The 14,342-nt window shown below is 38.0% G+C and overlaps 1 long non-coding RNA gene across 1 annotated transcript in view; it reads right to left on the bottom strand.

The window, feature by feature from the left end:
• The window catches only part of LOC116421534, a 59,209-nt gene extending 45,234 nt beyond the window's left edge, over positions 1-13,975 (bottom strand). Inside the window, exon 1 of the long non-coding RNA XR_004231933.1 lies at positions 13,823-13,975. This is a non-coding gene — a long non-coding RNA (uncharacterized LOC116421534). The remainder of the gene's footprint in view (positions 1-13,822) is intronic.
• Between the last annotated feature and the right edge of the window lie 367 nt (positions 13,976-14,342).

Genomic DNA, 14,342 nt, shown 5'->3' with positions numbered 1-14,342 from the left:
TTAAATTAGCCTTCTAGGAAAATCCCTCTTTCATCAATATTTTAGGAAAAGTGAATAACAGACATCCACCATCACTGGAAGAATATTGAGATTAAAAATAAAGTTATATTGTATAGCCATGAGGTATGGAATACTGTGAGGCCCAAGGAATGTGAGCCTCCCAAAGGGCAAGAGTGCAGGTTGTGACATGTTAGTAATTATAAATTGTCCAAGAGAAAGTAGGTAAAGGGTTTCATCAGAAGAATGGGTGACCAGAAAGGGAGATGGGTCAGTCAAGTGATGAAAGCCAAGGAAAGCACTGGACTCCACTCAATATCATAATACTAGAAGAATTCCCCAGCATACTGGGTAAACTCCTAAAGTCATGCAGGATGAAAAGATGCAAATGTATCACAAGCTTCAGTGTCAGACTGAACGTCAACACTGATGAGATCCTGGTTCTTAGATTTAGAACTGAAGAGAGCTTAGAAATTATCTAGTCATAGGATTGATGCCAGGTCTAGAGCTGAAAAGAACCTCAGAGGTCAATGAGAACAATTTCTAACAATTTACACATAAAGAAACTGAGGTCTGAGAGGAGGCTGAAGTGTCTGCCAAAGTCACACAGACAGTCGTAACATTGCCAGGATTCAAGTTCCTTCCAGAAAGCAAAAAGAGATGGAAAAATAGATTCTCTCCCTCCTGATTATTCTCTGAACAATCTAGGCAGTAGTAGAATTGCCAAAATGGTCAACCAGACACTGATCCAAAATCCTTTGGGCAGCTAAATGTTGATGATACTCAGCTCAAACACAGCCTATACATCAAGTCTTTCCTGATTCCCCAGATGCTTGTGCCTCCTTCTGAGAATGACCTTCTTTATTCTTTTAATATATGTTCTATATACATATATACACATATATGGGTGCAGAGTATTTTCCCTAAAAAAAGGTAAGCTCCTTGAGGGGAGGAACTGTTTTATTTTTTATCAACAGAATCTAGCACCATGGTCAGCGCATAGTAAGTGTTTAATCAATGCTTGCCAATGGATTGATGGAAAGCTGACTGGCAATGGCACCCTCACAGAGAAGCAGCAAAGCCACTCTTCACTTGGACCTGGACCGACCTTGCCTCCATCCTTATGCCTTGCTATACTTGAATTTACTTAGTTCCCTGACTTTACCCAGTAGACAGGGAAGACTTAAAGCTTGAGCACATTGCTGCTTCCAAGCAGAAATCGCAAAGCCATTATTCTCTACTGGGCAGAGACAACCAATTAATGAGCAACTATTTCTGAAGCAGACACTATACAAGGCCGTCCTTCTCAAAACAATCTCTCCAAGTTCTTCAGTGGCCAATAAGCTTTTTCCCTACATAAGTTTAATGACAGGACAGAAAAAAAGACCTTCCAATAACAAATACATTTTAAGTACTTACTATGTGGCAAACAATGGGTTAAGTGTTGGAGATACTAAGAAAGGTAAAAGCAGTTCTAACCGTCATTGAATCATGGTCCAGAGACAGGCACAGCATGTAAAATAATTAGATGGATATAAGAGACCTAGAGAGTAGTAAAGAAGGTGTTAGCATTATCCCTGTTTTACAGATGGGGAAACTGAGGCCAGTGAAGATGAGGTGATTTGCCTAGGATCATGCAGGTAAAAAAGTTAAACTCAGCTCTTCCTGACAACAGCCACAGTATTCTGTCCATTGTATCACTTAGCTTACTCCTTTGAAGAAAAAGAGCAACTGTAGTAATTATTATTAATCTACCGTCTGTATTTTCAAAGACCATGTGGGAATTATGTCTATTCAATTAAAGAACAAGAATTCATTAAGTGCCAAGCACCATCCTAAGTAGAATTACAAAAACAAAAATAAAATAAAAATAAAAATACTCCCTCTCCCTCGAGGAGCTTACATATGTATAAGGTAAATACAAAGAAATTGAGGGGAGTGCTTACAAGCAGAAGGTGAGGAAAGCCCTCCTGAGGAGGTGAACCATGTTGAGTTGAATGATATAAACCTCAAGTGAGGGGGAAGGAGGGCAAGAGCACTAGGAAAAGGCCAGACTATGCAAAGATATAGATTAAAAGATTTATATTTATTGGGGCACAGATCAAAATAAAGTATAGATGTGGCATCTAGCTTTCAAAGTAAGCCTTGTGTTTTATAATCTTTTGAAATTTAAAACAAATATCCATTTTTTTTCATCATGGGTACACTTCTGCCCTTCTATAACTGGAGGAAAATAATGATGAGGAGAAGGAGAAGGGGGAAGAGGATGAAGAGAAAAAGGGAGAGAACAGGAAGACTTGTATTCAGTCCTACCAACTGGCTGTGTGGCTGTGGATACAAGCAATTCTGAAATTGAAGTTCTAGATCAGTTCTTGGAAAGAGTCCCCACACCAGAAGCTCACCATATTTCTGAAAGCACAGGTCCATCCCCAAGCAATAATAATAATAGTTGACATCTGTACAGCAATATCTACTTTACAAAACATTTCCCACAGATTATCTCGCAGTAGTATCATTTGTGATAAGAAAAACGAAAAAGGGAAAATCTTTTTTCTACTAATTTGTAGCCCGAGTGAAACCAAACAAAATGATATTGAAAATGTATCCTTCCTGTCGTCTAGACCCACGTCGTACATGTAAGAAATCCCAGAGCCTTAGCTTTGTTTAAAACAGCCAAATTCTCTGCTAACTCTGCATTTTCTCCTAACTGAATCAGGATTTGCACACCACACACCCTTTCCAGAAAGTTAAAGAGCATTTTTTAATCTTAGCAAATGGTCAGATGTGGATTAAGTTAAATGTTCAAGTGACTAAATAGCTCCTCAGTTCTCTAGCCTAAGTCTCAGCCAAACCGGCTTAACCATCTCTTTCATGCAAGAAATGACTGATTTCATCTGGCCCCGAAGTAGAAATTCATCCCCAGTGAGGCTGCCCTTTCAAAATGCTCTTAAGGTGAAAAATGCCAAAATTGGTGCTTTTTGGAGGGAGGAGGGAGTTAAACCTTGATGTCCAGACTGGAGAGTCCAAAAACCCTTGTTTTAGTATCTTTCTATTTTTCATGCCCCTGGACTATACATGAATTCTCCCCCGAATTGATCATCCCTCAATATCCCATCAGATGAATTTTGAAGGAGGGGGAAATGTCATACGAAAGCAAAGGGCGCAGGTGAAATGGAAGACTGCATCCCACTTTCTTAACTATGATCTTTCAAAAATTAAAAAACCTATATAATGGTCATGGATAAGAGTGCAGGTTGCTCATCTAGGGAAAATAGTGGTATGCATGTTTGTGGGGAAAAGTCATCAGCATAATTCTAATGAGTTATGGTCTTTGTTGTGAGAAATGAGAAATCCTGTGGTCTCACCCTAAAGAACATTAAAAAAAAAGTAGTCCTGGCAGGAAATTGAAAAAGTAATATATGGTAGAGAGAGTGAAACAACTTTTCTTCTGATGGAGTAGCTGGATAAATATTGTTTGCAAGTATCAAAGTACATTTAATTTTGCCAAGACAATGGATATCCCCTTCATAGAATGCATTCTGATCATCTTGGACTTGGAAAACTGATGGCAATAAACAGGCGATTTGTTAATTCTTTCCTCTTTTCTTTTCTACTGCCTGACTGGGGTTTTGTTGTTAGGTCTTGGCAGGATGGGGGATAGGGTTAGCATGCTTTTTTAATGGTTTTTTTTTTTTTTGCTTTTGCCTTCATTTGAATTTGGATTTAAGGCTTGGGTGCTCACTGGCTGTAAAGCTTTCTTGGAGGGCCGCTGTCCATTTTCGTGACAAAGTCACCATCAGTATTAAGACTTTGGAGACTTGGAGGACTCTGCTGCTTGGTTTTGCTTTCTCTTGGGGAGGATTATGAAATGCACAATTCATAAGGGGTCCAGAGGCTTCATTGAGACAAGCCCCCTAAAGCTTCCAGGGATGGTGGCAGTGTCGTGCCGAAGGTGCTCTCCCAAGCAATAAATAACTTTAATCTGATTTACTCCCTTAATCTGGCATCAACAGGCAGCTGCAGACATACTTCCCAAGTTCCGGGTATTTTTAGCTGTCATTAAAACGGAAAGCCTTCGACCGAGCCAAGTGAAGGCTTACAAAGTTTCAGGAGTCTTTCTGTAAAGATGATGGCTTTACTCCAGTTGTGGCTCTTGTAAAGGGTAAAAAAAACCCAAAGTGAGTGTTAGTTATTCCACAGTATTGACAACTATGGACAAGGTAAAAAGTTTTCTGTCCTTTTCAGAGTCAAAAGAAACAGGGCACAAAGCAGTGAAAATGGGGGACAATGAGTTGAAGAATTATTTGTAATCAATCATTCTGTATATTCAAATTTGGCTTTGTTTCCCATACCTGGACACATCTTCCTAGGTCCCAAAGATAATGGAAAAACACTCAAAACAACACCTTGGTCAGAAAGAGAGTCAGAACTAGAATAATATAAAAATTATCTTATTTTAAAATTATTAAAAAGATAAAATACCTTAAAATATTAAAATCTCTGTAAATTTTCATTGGGGAAAACTTTTTATCCAACTTCAACTCTGACTCTGACTCTAAAACTGGCTTTACTACCTGGACTTCATGTTCCAGTCCATCTCTCATAAAGCTGTCACAATAAATTTCCTTTTCATATTCTTTAATCATTGGGGGATGATTCTTATTCAATTCAAGAAAGTCGGAAGCTTTGCCCACGGTGTCCAATTTAGAGAATATTAAAAGTACGGTACTTAAGCACCAGATAAAAAGAACTTAGCACTTAGTAAGAAAAATTAGTTAAAATAGGAAGTTCTATGACCCTAAAAGATACCTCCCAACTCTCTTTCCCCTCCTTTATAAATTAAGGGGATTGTAAGAGAAAGTTTTTGTGATCTCTTCCAGCTATAGATCTCTGAATCTATGAGATGCCAACAAAAGAATTAAAGAGTAGGTACTGACAATAGCATTTATATATCATTCTAAGGCTTGCAAAGTACTTTATAATGTTACCTCATTTGATTCTCTCACCAATCCTTTGATGGCTGTTATTATCCCCATTTTACAGATGAAAAAACTAAGGCAAATAGAAGTGAAGTGATTTTCCTGGGGTCCCACAGGTAATAAGTGTCGGAAACAAGATTTGAATTTAGGTCTACCTAACTCCAGACCAGGCACTCTACCACTCTACCCCCAGGCTATGTATGTGATTATGTCTGTGTCTTGAACAGCATTTAGGGAAACAATTCACTGCCCATTTCCCTTTGTTGGTCTGTTTTTTATTTGCACTGTTTCAAATTGGTATTTAAAGTCTGAGACTCATAGATTTTTAAATGTAATATGAGTTACAGTTTAAATGCAGAATTTAAAGGCAACAGAAGTTAAAGCTTTGTGCTTTCTTAGAGAGCTGCTGCCCATTTTCCTGATTGGCCCCACTGCAGCAAAGCAGTAAATACAACTGAACAATTTTTACCATGTTCTAAGAATAGGGTTTTTTCCCTTGGTTTTATATCATTTGCTGCCAACCTGTTTTTTTTTTTGAGGCTTTCTGTTTCTTTGTGAGTTAATTGGATCTGTGAGGGGAAGATTAATAGGATGCCTTAATTACTCCAAAGTTCAGTGTGCCAGGTGTCCCCTAGAAGCTCTTGAGGGTTTAGTGTGCATGGGTGCAATGTTCTGTGGGTAATATCCTGTAACTGCAAGTCATAAAATTTCACAGTCTTCACCGAACTAAAGCTACAGGTCACCCAAAAGACCATGGAGAGGTGCATGGATGCATGGGGGAGAGGGAGAAGTCTGAAACTATTGCTTATGAACCATCATTAAACTGTATTATTAGAGAAAATAGACAAGCTGGCCATGTACTAAATGTAGAATGACCAGTGTCAGCCCATATTCATACCAAATCAAAAGCACAAGAAGGATGCTGGCCCGCAAGTGAGTCTCCTGTGCAAGATTTAGGAGAGGATCATGGGAAGCCCTGTATTGAATGCTAGGTACACAGTGATATAAGACAATAAGCTTCCTGCCTACAAGAAAGTTACAACTTAATGGGGGTATGGGGAGGAAGAGGAGGATCAGACTTGGGTAAACTGTGATCAGGACCAAAAAGAGATCCAGAATGCTGTAAGGAATTTGAAAGCAACAATTTTCAGCTGGGAATACCAGGGAAATTTATGGTCAAGACAGCCCTTGATCTGCATCTGAAAGGCAGGGCACCCAGTGGAGACTGGGAAATTGGACATTCTACAATCTCCTGGATTGCACAGGAGAAGGGAGGAGAAGATTGGAAGAGTTATCAGGCCAATGAATTAAGTGAAGAGAAATAGATTGAAAAGGTCATTTGGAGTGGACTATATAAGGCACTCAATGTCAGAATTCAGAGTTAAGTATTTTAGCCTTAGAAGAGAGAAAGGGGAGAGATACTAGCAGTCTAATCCACAACAAATCAACCAATTGCATAAGGTAAATAAGGAAGGGAGAAAGAAGAGGCAATGATGGTTCCGAGATTTCCAAACACATTTAAAATGAACAGAACCAGAGAAATTTGGATGTGGGCAAGTGGAGGATGAAGAAATGATGATCCCTCTTTGGCACATTGTGTCCAGCAGGATTTTGAAAATGCTCGACTAGAACTTAGAGAGCAATTAAGGTTATATAAATAGATCTGGTTCCATCTGCATAGAAGCGATCATTGAAGTCACGTGAGTGGATGCATGCAACAAGTGAGAATGTGTAGAAAGAGAAGAGGACCCAGGATAAAGCATTTGAGAAACAGTAATAACCAAGCCCTGGCAGACATAACTGTCCAATTGTGCGGTTCTGAATTGTCACTGGATTTTTTTGGAGACAAAAAAGTGCTCAGAGGGAAGAAGACAATGGTCTCAGAGTCTGGATACAAAAATTATTGTTGAAAATTGGGAAAAGCTTAGGAAGGGGAGGAAGAATGACAGGATGTGTGTCAATAGATGAGTCTGTAGGGTATTGAACATTTAGTTGGGACTTTGATTATGTGGCATCAATTGAGAATAAGTTGATTGCCTTTGATGGTTATGGATGAACAATTCTGAATAATACCTTGGTTTGAAGATTATTAGGAGTTTAAACTACTCCTTAGTACTGACTTATAAAATAGAGAACTTTTTCAAAATTAGCCTTTTTGCCCATCTTTCCCTTTTTGGAAGTTAGATCAGAATGGATTCCGTGAAATGAAACATTTAACTTGATCCTGGGGGTAGGAGCAAAGATACCCCATCTCAAGAGCCAATAATGGTAGCCTTGATGCACATGGAAGTTGCATGTGCTTTCACCTCCATAAGCCAACTCTCATTCCTAGACTCCAAGTTCTATAACAGAGAGAGAGAGAGAGAGAGAGAGAGAGAGAGAGAGAGATAAAGGAGGTGGGGGAGGGAGTGAAATGCATTACTAGACAGGATCTATTTGGAGAATGTCTTCATAATAACCCCAAATTTGTTTATTCCCAGATACAATTTTCTGTAGAAAAGAGAAATTCTTGAGTAGAAGGAACCTCTCAGGGAAAAGAAAATTACTCACTAACACGGCCCCAAGAGATAAAAGAGTAGCAAGACCAAATGTTGGGGGGTGAGAGAAAAGACAAATAAGATGGACTTTGGTCCTTTGTTTTTATCAAAAATTCTTCAGACAGTATAGGTCTAGTAGTAAAGGAGTTGGTTCTCTAATAAACCCAAGTTTATTTTCCCTCTAATGGGAATCCAACCCTTCAAGATTAAATAATAAGGCTTTTTGCTTGTGGTGTTCTCTTGGATAAAATTGAGACTACTGATCAGAATGTCAGTGTCTTCAAATCCCAGAGTGATACTATAAATCTAAAGAATCAAGGGAAGGTAGGTCTCACCAGATTAGCAAGAAAAGCATAAAAGTTTACTAATTATTTAAGGGGTACTGAGTCAGTCCTGCAATTTATGAAAATCACTTTAGAGATTAAATAGAAGATGGAATGGAATAGAGAGAGACTTAAGGCAAGCAGACCCCTCCAGCAGTTATGGCAAGAGTCCAAACAAGAGATGATAAGCACCTGCACCAGTTGCAGTGTCAGAGGAGAGAAGAGGGCTTATGCAAGAGACATGCAGAAGTGAAATCAACAACTCTTGGCACCATATTGAATATGAGGAGTCAAGAGTGATTTCTAGATCAGGAGCCTAATGGATTGGGAAGATGGTTTTCAGCATACATTATTATTTGAGGTTATATATTCAATTGAACATTTATTGACCATATACTATATACCAAGAATATATAAGATAGTCATTACCCTGATGTTTTCAACTCATTTCACAATCATGTCAGATGATAAAATACTAAATCCAAGTAAATAAAACTAAGACCCTTGCAAAAGGAGTTTCTCAGTGAAGGCAATTGTTATGGTTACTTGCGTAACTTTCATCTCAGTATAAAATCTCATGCAAATGTAATGTCTTGCCCCAATGCTTTTTGATGCTGCCTTTGAGAAAATCTTTTTTTCTCTTTTTAACATAGACTTTTTAAAAATCCTTGACTGGAAACTCAATAAAACAGGACTGGCATCTCCCAAGATGTAAAAATAGATTACAACGCATCTTTTTTTAATGATGTTTCCTCACATTATATGTGAGGAATAAATATAATTTTATTCTAGGGACATGACCATTATCTCTTTTATGGTTCTATTGACAACTGCTCAGAATAGCATCATCCTTACTTGGTTTCTTTTCATCAGTAAACTGGAGATCAATTTAGGTCTAATGATCACTGTGGTCACTGGATTGCCTGGTACCTGGGAAACTTGTCAGTTTCCTTGAACTGCGACATTATTCTTAAGGGTGGTTGTTGCTAATGGGATGCACAACCCCGGGGATCCCACAATAGTCTTATACAAGCTAAAATTACCATTATCCAATCTGTCTCATGCCATTAAGATGTACTTGGAGTGGTATTTATTCACCACTCCTTCTACCATATCTTCTTCCTTACAAATGGACAGTAAAGGATGGACTATTAGTCATGACTTTCTCCATCTTTGCAAAACTGTTCTCTTTTATGAGTCAAAAGATCCGAGAGTCATAGATTTTTTTCAGTTTTAGCTCAAATAGTCATGAAACTGTGACCTTAATGTGTTTTGGAATTTGTAGGGTAACATACATCTAATGAAAGAAGGAAGTGGGGAAATGGTTGACATGAAACAAATAGTCTATTTTTATTGTATCCAAAATATCACCGGATAATCAAGGGATTTATAATCACATTAATATCATTGCCATCATTGACATAATTATATTTGAAGTTCAATCTGAGATGTGTGACTTCAAGCAAGTCATTTGATCCCCTTGGGCTTCAGTTTCCTCCTCCTTAAGGGATAATGTTGGACTAGATACCCCCTAAAATTCCCCCACCTCTAAATATGTACTACTGTGATTCCATTCTTGGCCTTGCTGACCATTCTTCCGATTGTCCTGTCATTTCTTTAACAATTAAAATTAAACAATTCTTTAACAAATTAACAATTAATTTAACAGTTACATTTCTTTAACAAGTATCTCTTGATCCATTTTTAATATTTTCAGTGATATTAGAGAAGTCTTTGAACGGCCAATAAGGAAATAACAATTTTTAAGATTCTCAACTCCACACAAACCATTTCTTTGTTGATACAGTAGCTGAAACAGCCTACCACTCCACCTGCCAAGGGAGCCGAGAAGTCATCCTCAGGGCATCGGGGCAATTTGTTAACACCTCTTAGCTTGTTGCCATGTGTGGATCTTTGTCCACATGTCCGATTACAGAATGTCAGAGACGGAAGGAATCTGAGAGTTTGCATCGTGTTGCATTGGATTGGATTAGAATGGATTGGATGAGGGATGATGCAGAGGACAGAGAGTAAATAATCTTGCTTAGCAAACCTGTCACACTCTATCCCTTCCTTACTTCAAAACTCTGATGACAACTCAGTTCTTCCATCATCAGCCTATGATCCCGTTCACACTTTCCATCTAGTTCATCATAGTGAACATAGCAGAATACCAGCAGGTCCTAGAAAGCCCATCAAGGAAAATGGTTCGTTCATGAAATAATAGTATTCGTTTGCCCTCCCTGGCATCAGTCTCATGCTTGAAGCTGTCAGGAATAATGAGTAACATTTAACATTAACCCAAGAAACAAAGTGAGATCAGACCGAACGTATTATACCAAGAAGACAAAGCCGTCAGCAAATAAAGTGAGTGAAGTGACTGACTTTGGCAGGATCTGAAAAGGAGAAAGGGTGATTGGCCTTTTCTTTTCACATGGTATTACTCATCACCAGCTCCTTGAGCAATCAAGTTCCATGAGCCCTTTGATCAAGAAAGGAAGGACAGCTACTGGTGTTAACAAATGCCTCCTGACGAAAAACGCTGAGGTTACACAAATATTTGGGAGAGAATTATGTCTGCTGATAGATTGAAAGACAGGAGAAAGGAGCTGATTTGCTGTGTTGGCTGGGATCTCTTATCTTAAAAAAAAAAAACCTTGCAAAAAATGAGTTGTCAACTTGACATCTGTAATCCCGTTCTCTGAAGCACAGTTTAACAGCCCATCAGAAACTGTTGCTGGGTTGGGGCCATCAAACAACTTCTCTGTATGTCCTAAGCTTTTGGGATGCCGGCAGAGAGCCTGCTAGGGATACCTGTATATTGACAGTGAATAAACTCAAGGAAATCTGTTGGGTTGGTCTCTAGATCCTTAGTGTCCCAGCAATCTCCATTCCTGTGGCTCCCTTGACTTCTCTTTCATCATATTGACTGATGATGTTCACAATTTCACATGGAGGTCACTTAAATTTTATTCTGATTGCAAATCTTATGGATGGGGAAAAGAGCAAAAGCCATATTAATGTGGGGTTTGGAGGAGGATAGATTATTGATCTGGTCAAGACCTATGATTTCATCACTCAAAAGAACATCTGGCATGGACCTTAGCCAAGTCATTGGAGTGAAAGATTTAAGAAAATCAGTGAGAGAAAACAAATACCCTATTTATTTTGGGTTGTTATGTCGGGTTATCTTATATTATCTCTTTATTCAGAAACCAGTAATCTTTCCACTGTACCACACTCTTGATCTCTCTGAGCCTCAATTTCTTACTTTGTAAATAAAGACTGATAATAGTTCTTACAACATCTTTCTGAGGATGAAATGAAATAATGTATGTAAAGAGCTTTGCAAACCTTAAAGATGTAGAAATGCCCACTATTGTTAAAATACTCTTCTAGACTTCCCACAATGCTAGCTTCTCACTCATCATCCTTTCTTGTTCCTTGCAGATTATCGGAACCATCCCTCTGATGCCTAATCCAGTGCCATCCAGCCAAGCTGCAGGAGGAGCACAGGGTCTCCAGGTGCAGCCAATTACCCCCCAGCTATTGACGAATGCCCAGGGTCAGATCATTGCCACAGTCATCGGAAACCAAATTCTGCCCGTGATCAACACCCAGGGAATCACACTCTCCCCAATAAAGCCAGGCCAACAGGTAAATAAATCTATTAAACAAATTGAGAATCATTCCTGTACCTTCTGAACATAATACATCGAGATTTTATTGTGGGATGCCTTACCTTTACTTTTATTTGGTTTCAGTCAATCCAAAGCAGTTTAAAATGACAGAATAATCATTAACCACATTGACTATCATTTGAAAAATCAAATCATCTCATTTTCTCCTTTGGTTGAAGACAAGTATATATGCACCTGGGCAGTGTTTGTGGGAGAGATGGTCAGACAGACAGACAGGAATAGAGAAGGGAGAGAAGAAAAATGAGGAAGGATAGAGGAAGAGAGAAAGAGACAGAGACAAAGAAAATGAGAGAAAGAGACAGAAAGATTCTATGAGATAGAAATGAATTTTATAAAACAACCAGAGACAATGACTTAGACCTACAATTGAACAACCCAGAATAAAAAGTGGTAGTACTTATTCTTCTCCACCCTGGTAAGACTACATCTGGATTCCTATTTTCAATTCTGGGTATCACAGGGAAGGAAGGACATGGATAAGCTGGAGAGTGTCCAAAGGGAGATAGCCAGGGGCCAAGAGTCCTGAGACTATATCATATGAGATCTGTAGAAAGAACTAGTGATGTTTAGTCTGAAGAATGCAAGACTCTCTGGGCAAGAGAGGGAAGTTGTCTTAAAGAATCTATACTTAGACAAGGGATTTAATTTGCTCTGGGCCCTGAAGCACAATTAGCAATGGATGATGAGGGAAGGAAGTCACAGAAAGTATGTATCAGCTGTATGACACTTGGCAAGTTATTCAACTTTTCTCAGCTTCAAGTTCCTCGACCATAAAATTAAAATAATAATAGCACCTACCTTATAGGGTTTTTGTGGGAATCAAATGAAGTTATAGACAAATCAATAGATTGATCAATAGATACACACTCTATAAATATATATATATATACACACATGTATACATATGTATCTATGCATACATATAGGTGCACATATGTGTATATATGTGTATTATGCGTGTGTATATACACATGTGTACACATATATTTAAAATGCTCTGCAAATCTCAAAGATTTATAGAGGTTATATACAAGTTATATAACTATTGCTATTAATTCCCTAAGTCCCACCTCTCTATCCTGCCTTTGCCTCTGTCCAACTCATGATTCCCAACTTCTGTTACTCACAGATTCTGATTGCTATAGTGTCACTGCCATAACAATATTAAATGTGGTTTTTTTTTGTTTTGTCCCCAATTCCTACCATAGTTCCTGGTACACACTAGTTGCTTAATTAGTACCTGTTGATTGATTATTTCTATTAGGTAGTAGTGGGACTGGAAGTTATAGCAGAATCTCAAAAAAAAAAAATCCATGTGAGTTCATTTGTGTGACTACTACCTCCCTATTTAATGAAAGCTAAGAAAAATCATTCTTGACTAAGATGAATCGTTCTTTGACTCATAGAATACTCATAGATCATTAAAATTTCATAATCTTTCTCAGATGAATTGGTTTCTAGCCATGGTTCCTCTATTTGTATTCATTATGTTAAGTTTCTGACCTTTTACATTAATTTTTATTAAATTTCATCTTATTTTATTTGGCTTATCATATTAATTCATCAAGATATTTTGGAATCCACCCTCTAATATCCACCATTTTAATGATCCTTCCCAGTTTTGTGTCAGCTGAAAATTGGAGAAGGATATTGCCCTTGCTTCTATCGAAATCATTTGCGGCAGTAGCAGAGGGCCAAAGACAAATCCCCGCTTTACTTTGTAAGGTTCATCTCTCCAAGCTAAGAGCTACTTAGGACTACTTTTTCAGTTCAGAGAGTCAATCAGTTCCAAATCTACCCAACTTTCCCAGATCATACTTAAATCTCCATCTTATCCATAAGGATGAAAAGAGAGACTTGTCATATCCTACACTAAAACCTAAGTTGTCTGCATCTATGGCATCCTCCTGAACTCCCAGTCTAGTTATCTGGTTGAAAATAAGATGATATTAGGCAAGCATGAGCTGTTCTTGAGGAAGCTGTGCTGCTTCCTACTAAACATTGCTTCCTTTTCTAGATAATAATAACAAGTTTTTAAATTTCCCTAGAATAAAAATCAGTGCATAGGGGATAGCTCAAGACTCTACTCTTTCCCCTTAAAAAATGGATATTGGCATTTCCCCAATCCTGAAGTGGTCTATTCTCCATAACCTTTCCAAGACCAATAAGTGACTCAATAATCCAATCAAAATTTAGCCCTCACTTTGGGGATTTATAAGGGATGGTGATGTGGACTCAGTGAGGATAAGGAGAGCAGCTCAAATCTTCTCTGCTCCTGAACTCACCAGTAGGCATTTTGTTATGTCTGTTCCAGTCCAAAGTTGAAGGAAACCAGAAGCAAGGTGAGAGTTGTTGTGCCCTTTCTGTCACCAATCACCATCATTCTATGGCTCCCAGCAGCAGGTCTAGTCATATCTCACACCTTTTCATCTCTTTTCCCAATGCTTCTGAAAAATATTATTTATTTTTTATTTTTATTTTCCCCAGTTATATGTAAAAACAATATATTTTTGTTATACATGTACATTCAGTTTTTACATATTTCCTTATGCATCATCTTGAGAGAGAAAAATCAGTACAAAGGAAAAAACCACAAGAGGAAAAAAATAGAGGAAAAAGTGAACATAGCATGTGTTGAGTTAATTTATATTCAGTAAAAATTTTCATTTTAAATAAATGTTTTGTGCACATTAATATCACCATCCTCAGATCACGCTAAATTTTTGTACTAACCCTGCTCTTGAAATCTGCTTTGTTCTTTAGATAAGTTATGGTTTCCTTAATCTAAAGAAGAAAGGAACCTTA

Source organism: Sarcophilus harrisii, chromosome 1, assembly GCF_902635505.1.
Source record: "Sarcophilus harrisii chromosome 1, mSarHar1.11, whole genome shotgun sequence".
Classification (NCBI taxonomy): Eukaryota; Metazoa; Chordata; class Mammalia; order Dasyuromorphia; family Dasyuridae; genus Sarcophilus; species Sarcophilus harrisii.
The sequence above is the reverse complement of the archived record's forward strand: the minus strand, read 5'-3'. Positions and strand labels throughout refer to the sequence as shown.